Here is a 10,457-nt window from a genome sequence, read left to right as displayed (position 1 = left end):
CAATAATGGTTCTTGTTTGAAGGAATAGTGGTTCAACATTGTTGTATGGATGCGAGGTCGTGGGTATGGATGAGTTGTGCGCAGGCGGATGGGATGTGCTGGAAATGAGATGTAGAGGACTATGTTTAGGTGTGGAGGTGGTTTGAATCGAGTAAGTAAACGTAAGGGTAAGAGAGATGTGTGGAAATAAAAGAGCGTGGTTGAAGAGAGCAGAAGAGGGTGTTTTGAAATGGTTTGGGCACATGGATGAGAATGAGTGAGAGGAAAGATTGACCAAGAAGGCATATATGTGTCGGAGGTGGAGGGAACGATGGAAAGTGGAGACCAAATTAGAGTTGGAAAGAATGGAGTGGAAAAGATTGTGTGATCGGGCATGAACATTGCCCAGGAGGGTGAAGCGAGGGCAAAGGAATAGGAGTGAAATTGGATCGATGTGGATCTACAGGGTTGACGTTTGCTGTCAGTGGATTGAATCAGGGCTTTTGAAGCGTCTGGTGTAAACCATGAAAGTGTATAGGTATGTATATTTGGTCGTGTGGACTTATGTATATAACATGTATATGGGGGTGGGTTGGCCATTTCTTTCGTCTGTTCCTTGCGCTACTCGCTAACCGGGGAAAGACAGCGACAAAGCAAAAAAAAATATATATATATATATATATATATATATATAATATATATATTATATATATAATATATATATATATATATATATATATATATTTATTTATATATATTATATATATATATATTTATATGTATATAATATTATATATATATATTATATATATATATATTTATATATATATATTTTATATATATATATTTTTTTTTTTTTTTTTTTTTCATACTATTCGCCATTTCCCGCGATTGCGAAGGTTAGCGTTAAGAACAGAGATTGGGCATTTGATGGGCAATTCCTCACCGGGCCCTTTTCTTCTCTGTTCCTCTTTTGGAAATGAAAAAAAAAAAACGAGATGGGAGGCTTTCCAGCCCCCCGGCTCCCTTCCTTTTTTGTCGCCTTCTACGACACGCAGGGACTACGTGGAAGTATTCTTTCTCCCCTATCCCCAGGGAAATGATATATATATGATATATATACTACTTTATATATATATATATATATGATTTAATTTATATATATATATATTATATATATATGTATATACTTATATATATCGATATATTTCTTTTTCTTTCAAAACTATCGCCATTTCCCGCTGTTAAGAGGCAGCGTTGAGAACAGAGAACTAGGCCTTTGAGGGATATCCTCACTGGCCCCTGCTCTGTTCCTTCTTTTGGAAAATGCCTTCCTCGGAGAGGTCATATTGTGGTAGGTCTAAATGTGTGTGGATGTAACCCTCCTTCTACAAGATGAGAAACAGGAGATACTAGGTAAGTATGTTTGGGGAAAGGACCTGGATGTTTTGGCTCTATGTGAACGAAACTCAAGGTGTAAAGGGGAGAGTGGTTTGGGAGTGTCTTGGGAGTAAAGTCCCGGGTTTAGTGAGTGATAAGTGCAAGATAGGAGTAAGCACTACTCCTGATAACATGAGTTGTGGAGTATGTGATGAGTGTAAGAAAGTGAATTCTAGATTAATATGTGAAAATACTGAAAGTTGATGGAGAGCGCATGGGTGATTATTGGTGCATATGGAACGTGGAATCAGAGAAAGTCATTGAGAGGCAAGGGTTTTTGGGAGCTGCTGAATGAGGTGTGTTATTGGTTTTGATGCAAAGACCGGAGTGATTTTGAAATGCAAAGGTGAGTAATGTGGCAGTTGAGGATAATTAGTACTACAGTGGGTGTTTCAGTGTTGTAAATGGTATCATAGTGACGATCTTGTAGATTTATATGTGCTGGAAAAAGACCTTGGTGATTGGGAATACTGTTATAAGCGGAGATATACATAAGTGTACGTATGTAAGTAGGAGAGGATGGCCACAGCGCGTTATTGATTACGTTGTTATTGTTAGACGCACGAAGAGAGACTTTGAGAAGTTAAAAGTGCTGAAGTTGCCAAATGGAGGATGTTTCGTTATCGTGTGGAGGCGAAGGGTGAGATTTGTAGGGGTTTTCAGAAAAGACGAGGAATGTTGGGTGGAGCGAGTGGGAGAGTAAGTGAGCTTGGAAAGGAGACTTGTGTGAGATGTTGTACCAGGGGAGCTGAGGCAGGAAGGAAAACGTTGAGAAAAAGGGGCACGGGAGTGGGGGGGAGGATGGGATGGTATTTGGGGGAAGCGGTGGTGGATGTGCGCAAAAATGCTTGTGTATGAGAAGCGTGGCGTTGGGTTCTTAGAAAGGGTATGTGAGTGGTGGATGGAGAACAGTACTGATCATTAGTGGAAGGAGACGAGAGAGGCATTTGGAGATTTTTGCCCAGGGAAAAAAAAAATGCAAATGGTGGGAGATGTCTAAAAAGAAAGAGGCAGGCGGTCAAGAGAAAGGTGCAAAGAGGTGAATAAGAGGCAAATGAGAGTTGGGGTGAGTGAGGAGTTCAGTTACATTAAAATTTAGGAGAACAAAAGATGTTTTGGCAAGGTGGTTAAATAAGTGCGCACGACAATGGGAGCAAAAGGGAAACTCAGTGGACAGGTGGCTAATGGGGGGTGAATAACCCGTCGTGGTGAATGGCCCCCCCCCCCCCGTGAAGGAGATGGTGTGGTCATTTGAGGTTGCTGAATGAGTATGTTTGATGCTAGTGTTTTTTTTATGGCTGATATAGGGTGTTTTGGTCGATGGGTGGTATGGAAATGAGGGGTTAGAGAAAAATATTTGGTAAATAAGAGAAGAGGTAGTAAAGCTTTGAGGAAGATGAAGGCGCAAGGCATCAGGTTTTCGATGGGCATTGCAGTGAAAGCTATTAAAAAAGGGATGGTGAGCTGTTTTTTACCGTTGACTTGTTGCGTACGTTATTTATGTATGTATGATTCATGGTGAGGTGCAGAGGATTGGCGGGAAATGCTGTGCATTAGTGCCTTGTACAATAGGAAAAGGGGGATAAGAGTGGAGTACTCAAATTAACAGAGGTTAAAAGTTGTGAGTTATTCATGGTAAATTATATGGAAGGTATTGATTGACGAGGGTGAAGGCGTTTACAGAGCATCAGAATTGGTGGAAGAGCAGTGTGATTCAGAAGTGGTAGAGGATGTTTGGATCAGGTGTTTCCTTTGAAGAATGTATTGTGAGAAATACTTAGAAAAGCAAATTGATTTGTATGTAGCATTTTTGTGATCTGGAGAAGGCATATGTAGAGTTGATAGAGTGCTCTGTGGAAGTATGAAGATTGAATATGGTGTGGAGGCAAGTGGTTTAGAAGCAGTGAAAAAATTTTTTTCGAGGATGTAAGCTTGGGTACGTGTCAGGGGAATGTCTGTGACTGTTGGTTTGCGCCAGGGGTATCTTGAGGTGTGTTATGCGTTCCATGGTCGTTTAATCTTTGATTTATGGCTTGGTTGTTAGGAGGTGAATGCACGGAGTTTTGGGGAAAAAGGGGCAGAGTAGCTGTCTATTGTCGATCGAGAGCTGTTGGATAGTGAGTCAGTTGTTTGTTGACTGATGATACATCGCTGGTGGTGATTCAGTGAGAAACGGCAGAAGCTGGAGGATGAGTTTGGTTAAAGTGTCGTGAAGAGGAAGAAGTTAATGAGAGAAAATGTGAATCAAAGAGTAAGGTTATTAGGCTACAGTTTTTAGGGTTGCGGGCATCAACTGGGAGGTAAGTTTGATGTAAAACTTGGGAGGAAGTAAGTGTTTTAGATATCTGGAGTGGATGTGACAGGGATGGAACAAATGGAAGCGAGAAGTGAATCATGGGTGGGGGACGGGGGCGAACTTCTGGGAGCTTGAGATAATATTTGGAAGTCGCGTAACATTATATCGAAGCAAAAAATGGGTTGTTTTAAAGAATATTGGTTTCACAATGTTGTTAATGCTGCGAGGCGTCGGGCTATGGATAGGATTGTGACAGGGGGGTGGATGTGCTGGAAATGAGGTGTTTGAGGAAATATGTGTGTGAGGTTGGTTTGATGTCGAGTAAGGTAATATAGGGTAAGAGAGATGTGTGGAAAATAAACAAGTTTGGTTGATGAGAGCAGAAGAGGGGGGTTTTGAAATGGTGGGTCACATGGAGAGAATGAGTGAGAAAGATTGGCCAAGAGGATATTTGTTTCAGAGGTTGAGGGGGCGAGGAGAGGTTGGGAGACAATTTGGAGGTGGAAAGATGGATGTGAAAAGATTTTGATTTTGACGGGGCTTGAACAGGGCAGGAGGTGAAAGGCTTTCAAGAAATGAGTGAATTGGAAGTTTGTGTTATCCCGGGGTTTCGACGTGCTGTATGGATTAACCAGGCAGGGGAAAACCCGTTGGGGTAAACCATGGAAAGTTTTTTGGGGGCCGGATGTGAAGGGAGTGTGGTTTCGGGGGCATTATTAACAGACAGCTAAAACTGAGTGTGAACGAATGGGGCCTTTTGTTTTTTCTAGGTTTACTCGCCACATAAAGGGGAGGGGGTTGTTTTCCTTTGTGGCTGGTTTGGCTTTGGGAATAATTTTTAGGGCAGACAGTTTTTTTAGTACATGGTATATAGTTTATGTTTTTTGTGTGTATATATATGTTCCCTTGAGTTGATGGTATTTTTGGGGGGTGGGGCCCGTGTGTATATATGTGTTGGGGTTTTTTTAGGCCATTTTTTCCCGTCTTTCCTTGCGCTCCCTCGCAAGGGGGAGCACAAATAAGCAAAATAAGTATAATAAATTATTATATATATATTAAAAATTTATATATATTATATTTTATATATATTTTTTTTTTTTTTTTTTTTTTTTTTTATACTTTGTCGCTGTCCCCCGCGTTTGCGAGGTAGGAAGGGAAAAACAGACGAAAGAAAGGGCCCAAAACCCCCCCCTACACATGACTACGTCCACACCCCAAATATACATCCTACACGCTTTCCATTTTTACCCCGCGCTTCACATGTTTTGATTCAACCACTGACGCACGAAACCCCCTGTTTACCAATCGCCCCAAATTCCCCTTTTCCCTTGCCCTCCTTTCCCCTCCTGGGGGTTCAGGCCCGATCCAAAATCTTTTTCCTCCATCTTTCCACCTCCAATTTGGTTCCCTCTTCTCCTCTTTCCCCCCCCTCCGACACAATATCCTTTTGGTCAATTTTCCTCACTCATTCTTCCATGTGCCCAAACCATTTAAAACACCCTCTTCTCTCTTCAACACGCTCTTTTTTTCCACACATCTCTCTTTACCCTTATTTTCTATCGTAAAACCACTCAACCAACATTGCCCTAAAACATTCTTTTTCAGCACACCATCCTCCTGCGACATCTTTCCAAGCCCACGCTGCAACCAAAAACATTGTTGGAAATTTTCCCCTTCAAAAAACCCCATTTTGTTTTCCGGATAATGTTCTCGACTTCAACACATTTTTCAAGGCTCCCAAAATTTTGCCCCCTCCCCCCCTATGATCCTTCCGTTTCCCATGGTTCCCACCGCTACAGACCCATCCCAGATATCAAAAACACTTCACTTCTCCAGTTTTTCCATTCAAATCACCCCCTTTGACTTGCCCCCAAACCCCCTACTGTACAAAAAAACCTTGTTTTTTCCATTTTCTTAACTTTCTTCTTCCAACATTTCCAAAACTCGTCACCAGTTCTGAGTTTTCACATGAATCCCCACCAGCGCTGTATCATCAGGAACAACAACTGACTCACTTCCAAGCTCTCTCATCCCCAACGCTTTACTTCCCCCTCTTTCCAGGACTCTTGTTTTACCCCCCTAACAACCCCCCCAAAAACAATTAAAAAACCATGGAGACATCACACCCCTGCGCAAACCTACATTCCGAGAACCATCACTTTCCTTCTTCTCCCGTACACATGCCCCTTCATCCCCGATAAAAAACTTTTCATGCTTTAACATTGCCCCCCAACCTTATTTTAATACCCTTTCCCCAAAAGCTCTCTACAACTCTATCATATAATATATTTATTTTTTATATTTATATTATATTATATATTTTAATTTATTATATACAAAAACCCCCGTATAAAAAAAAAAAAAAAAAAAAAAAAAAAAAAAAATTTTAAATATTTAATTCCCTATTTAAAAAAGTTTATATTTGTTACTTGGGATTTTAATACAGGTGTTTGCAAGAAAATAGTGAAATGGGAAAAAAAGTAGCTTAGCATTTAAGCTTATTTAACGTGGTTTTAAATTTATGAGAATCTTTGAGTTGTGTAAAAAAAATTAACATTTCCTTTTTTCCTAGCCCGAGGTTAACCCTTATGTGACATCCCTTTTTTTTATTTCAATTTCAAACTAGAAGTTTCGTTTTCTAAAATTGTTCTTCATTTTTCATTTGTATATTAGGGATTTTGTGGTGTGTGTATATTGCTTTTGTATGTGTGGGTGTGTGTGTGGGTTTTTTTTTTTTTAAATTTTTTTTATTATAAAATTTTTATTTATATATTTTTTATTTTTTTCCCGGGATAGGGGAAAAAATAAATTCCCCGATTCCCCGCGTTGTAGAAAAACGACTAGAGGGAGGGGGCGGGGGGCCAGAAATCCTCCTCCTTGTTTTTTTTTAAATTTCTAAATGGGAAACAGAAGGGGTCACGCGGGGAGTGCTCATCCCCCTCGAAGGTCAGTTTTGGGGGGCCCCAATGTGTGTGGATGTAACCAAAATGTGAAAAAAGGGAGATAGGTAGTATGTTTTAGGAAAAGGGCCCGGATGTTTTGGCTTGAGTGAAAAAAAGTCAAGGGTAAAAGGGGAAAGTGGTTTGGGAATGTTGGGGGGTAAATTTAGGGGTTAGTGAGAAGACAAGGAAGGGAAGGGGTAGCAAAAACTCTGAAACAGGGGTTTTGGGAGTATGTGTAAATGTAAAAAAGTAAATTCTTATTAATATGGGTAAAATGAAAATTTATGGAGAGAGTGGGGTTTTTTGGTGCTATGCACCTGGGCATGAGAAGAAAGATCATGGAGGGAAGTGTTTTTTTGGAGCAGTGAATGAGTGTGTTAGGGGGTTTTTATGCCGAGACCCGGTTATAGTGATGGGGGGATTTGAATGCAAAAGGGGAGTAATTGCAGTTGAGGGAAAATGGTATACATGGGGTTTCAGTGTTTTAAATGGAAAGGGTAAGGGGCTTGTGATTTTGTGCTGAAAAAGGACTGAGGGTTTTGGGGGAATCCCGGTTTTAAAAAAAGCGAGATATACATAAGTAAAACTTAGAAAAAGTAGGAGAGAGGGCCCAGAGACGTTATTGGATTACGTGTTAATTGACGGCGCCGAAAGAGAGAACTTTTGGATATTAATTTGTTGGAGGTCCCAATGGGGGATGTCTGTCATTACCCTTGTGGAGGCTAAGGTGGAAGTTTTGTATGGGTTTTCAGAAAAGAAGAGTGAATTTTGGGGGGAAAAGAGGGTGGTTTGGGGATTTGTGAGCTTGGGAAGGGGGACTTTTTTGTGAGGAAGTTACCGGGAGGGGACTGAGTCCCGAATGGAAAAGGTGAGAACAAGGGAAAAGTAAGGGGGGTGGGGGAGGGAATGGGTGTTTTAGGGAACCCGTGATGGATTGCGCAAAAAGTTTGTTTTTGGGGCCCAATGAAAAGAGTGGGGGGTTTGGGTTGTTTTAAAAAGGGGTGTGAGGGGTAGGTAAAGAAGTAAGAGATTAGTAAAAGGGAAAAGAGAGAGGCATTTGGACGATTTTTGCAGGGAAAAAAAAAAAAATTTGGGAGTGGGAGATGTATAAAAGAAAGAGACAGGAGGTAAAGAAAAAGGTTTTGCAAGAGGTGAAAAAAAGGGAAAAAGAGGTTGGGGTGAGAGAAAATTTCTTTAAAATTTAGGGGGGAAAAAAAAGATGTTCTGGAAGGAGGTAAATAAAGAGGGTAAAAGGTGTACAGAGCTTTCAGTTTGGGGAAGAGCTGTTGGTTTCAGAAGGGGTAGAGGTGTTTTGGTCGGGGTGTTTGCTTTGAAAAAACGTTTTTGTGAAAAATTTACTTGAAAAGAAAATGGATTTTTTATTTGAAATTTATGGATCTGGAGAAGGCATTGATGATTTGGATAGAGATGCTCTGGGGAAGGTATTAAGAATATAGGGGTGTGGGGGGCAAAGTTTTTAAAAAGCAGTGAAAATTTTTTTATCGGGGAGGGAAGGCATGTGTAGTGTGGGAAGAGGGGGAAAGTGTTTGGTTCTCATTGAATGTATTTTTCCCGGGCAGGGGGGGTTTGATGTCCCCGGGTTGTTTAATTTGTTTTGGAGGGGGTTGTTAGGGAGGGGGAAGCAAGATTTTTGAAAGAGGGGAAAGTATGAAGTCTTTTGGGGATGAGAGAGTTTGGGGATGTGAGTCAGTTGTTGTTCGTGATAAATACAGGTGGTGGCTGTTTATGTGAGAAACTGCAAAGCGGGTTTTAAACTGAGGTTTGCAAAGTGTGTGAAAGAAAAAAAATTTTTAAGATTAAATGTGAATAAGAGAAAAGGTTTTATTGGGTTTCAGGGGGGTTTGAGGGTTAAGTTTAAATTTTGGGGGGTGGTTTTGGAAAGGAGAAAAAAAAAGGAGGAAGTGAAAAGGGTTTTTTTTATCTGGAGTGGATCTGGCAAACGGAAAGGAAACATGGAAGCGGAATGGATCATAGGGTGTGGGGGGGGGCGAAAATTTTGGGAGTTGAAAAATGTGTGGAAGTCGGAACAATATCTCGGAAAGCAAAAAAAGGGTTTTTTGAAGGAATAGTGGTTCCAACAATGTTGTTTTGGTTGCGAGGCGTGGGCCCATGGGGTTTGAGGTTTTGGCGGGGATGGATGTGCTGGAAAAGAGATGTTTGGGGGACAATATGTGGTGGAGGTGGGTTTGATCGAAGTAAATAAAATAAAGGGGAAGAGGGATGTGTGGAAATAAAAAAAAGGTGGTTTTAGAGAGCAGGGAAAAGGGGTTTTTTTTGAAAATGGTTCGGGGACATGGAGAGGGGGGGTGGGGGGGGTGAGGAAAAATTGACCAAGAGAAAATTTGTGTGGAGGTGGAGGGAACGAGGAAGGGAAAAGGGGGGGCAAAATTGGAGGGGAAAGAGGAAGTGAAAAAGATTTTTTTTGTGATCGGGGCCCGAAAAAATGCCGGAGGGGGATTGGAAAAGGGGGGCAAGGAATTTGAGTGAATTGGATCGATGTGGGATACCGGGGGTTTACTGCGTTTGTGGATTGAAAACAAAGGGGTGTGAAGGTCTGGGGCAAACCAAGGGAAAATGTTTTAGGTATGTTATTTGCGTGGGGTGGACATAAAGTTTTATCATGTGTATGGGGGGTGGGGTTTGGGGCCCTTTTTTTCGTCTTTTTTTCCTTTCGCTACCTTGCAAACGCGGGAGGGGCAGCGGAAAAAAGCAAAAAAAAAAAAAAAAAATTTTTATATAATTATATATATATAATATTATATTATATATATATAATAATATATTTTTATTATATAATTTTTAAAACACATTTCTTTTCTTTTTAACTATTTGCCCTTTCCCCCGGGAAGCAAGGGAAACGTTAGGAAAAAAAGGGGCGGGCCCTTTTTGGAAATATTTATATAATATATATATATTTTTTATATATAATATTTTTATAATATTTTTTAATTTTACAGCATGCTGCGTAAAAAAGTCTTCGACAAAAATTATTTTAAAAAAAATCAATTTTTTTTTTATCCCTTGTTTGGGTTTTGGAAAACCCGTCAAAATTTTAGCAACTGTTTTCCGTTGGGCATACAGCTTTTTTTTTTTTTTATCCGTAAAATCCAACTTTGAAATAAAGCAAAAAGGAACGTTCCCCCTTGGGGTTCAGAATGTAATAAAGAAAAAGTGTCAAAAAGAATACCCTTTGTGATATTGTATATGAAAAATTCGCTTGCTTTATGAAGGAAATTTTAAAGGTTTTAAAAAGTAGGGGAAAAATTTTGCATGGGAAAAAAAAAAACCCTTTTTTACACTCTTATGTTTTTCGATCGTGATTTACCCCTTTAAATTCCAAAAAAAACTGTACCACTGGATTATTTTTAACCTTTTTCGTTAAAAGGACCTAAAGACCAAAAACCCTCAAAATTTTTTTCACATAGGTTGTTCCCTGCATTCTCATGTCTGCACACTCGTTTTTCAAATGGAATCATGAAAAATTTAACAAATCTATGGGCCCCTTTCTCCCCGCATCATTGGGGGGGTGCTAAGAAACTCTGTGTTCCCGCCTGACTCCCCCTGCCAAAGGAAAGGGGGGGGCTTTTAAAAAAGTAGCAGTGCAGCCCTTCAGATAATGCCCTTTCTGTGAGAAATTTCCCCTTTTTTCATTCACTGTCCCCAAAATTCGTGGTCTTTTTAGTAACCTTTTTTTTTTTTAACACATCTGTCTAGCACCTTTCCTGGGAAACTTACTTCTCTCTGGGACCCAGTTGTCAATGATGGGCTTACTAACCCCT

Source organism: Panulirus ornatus, chromosome 18 (genome assembly GCF_036320965.1).
Source record: "Panulirus ornatus isolate Po-2019 chromosome 18, ASM3632096v1, whole genome shotgun sequence".
Classification (NCBI taxonomy): domain Eukaryota; kingdom Metazoa; phylum Arthropoda; class Malacostraca; order Decapoda; family Palinuridae; genus Panulirus; species Panulirus ornatus.
Note: the sequence above shows the minus strand (reverse complement) of the source record.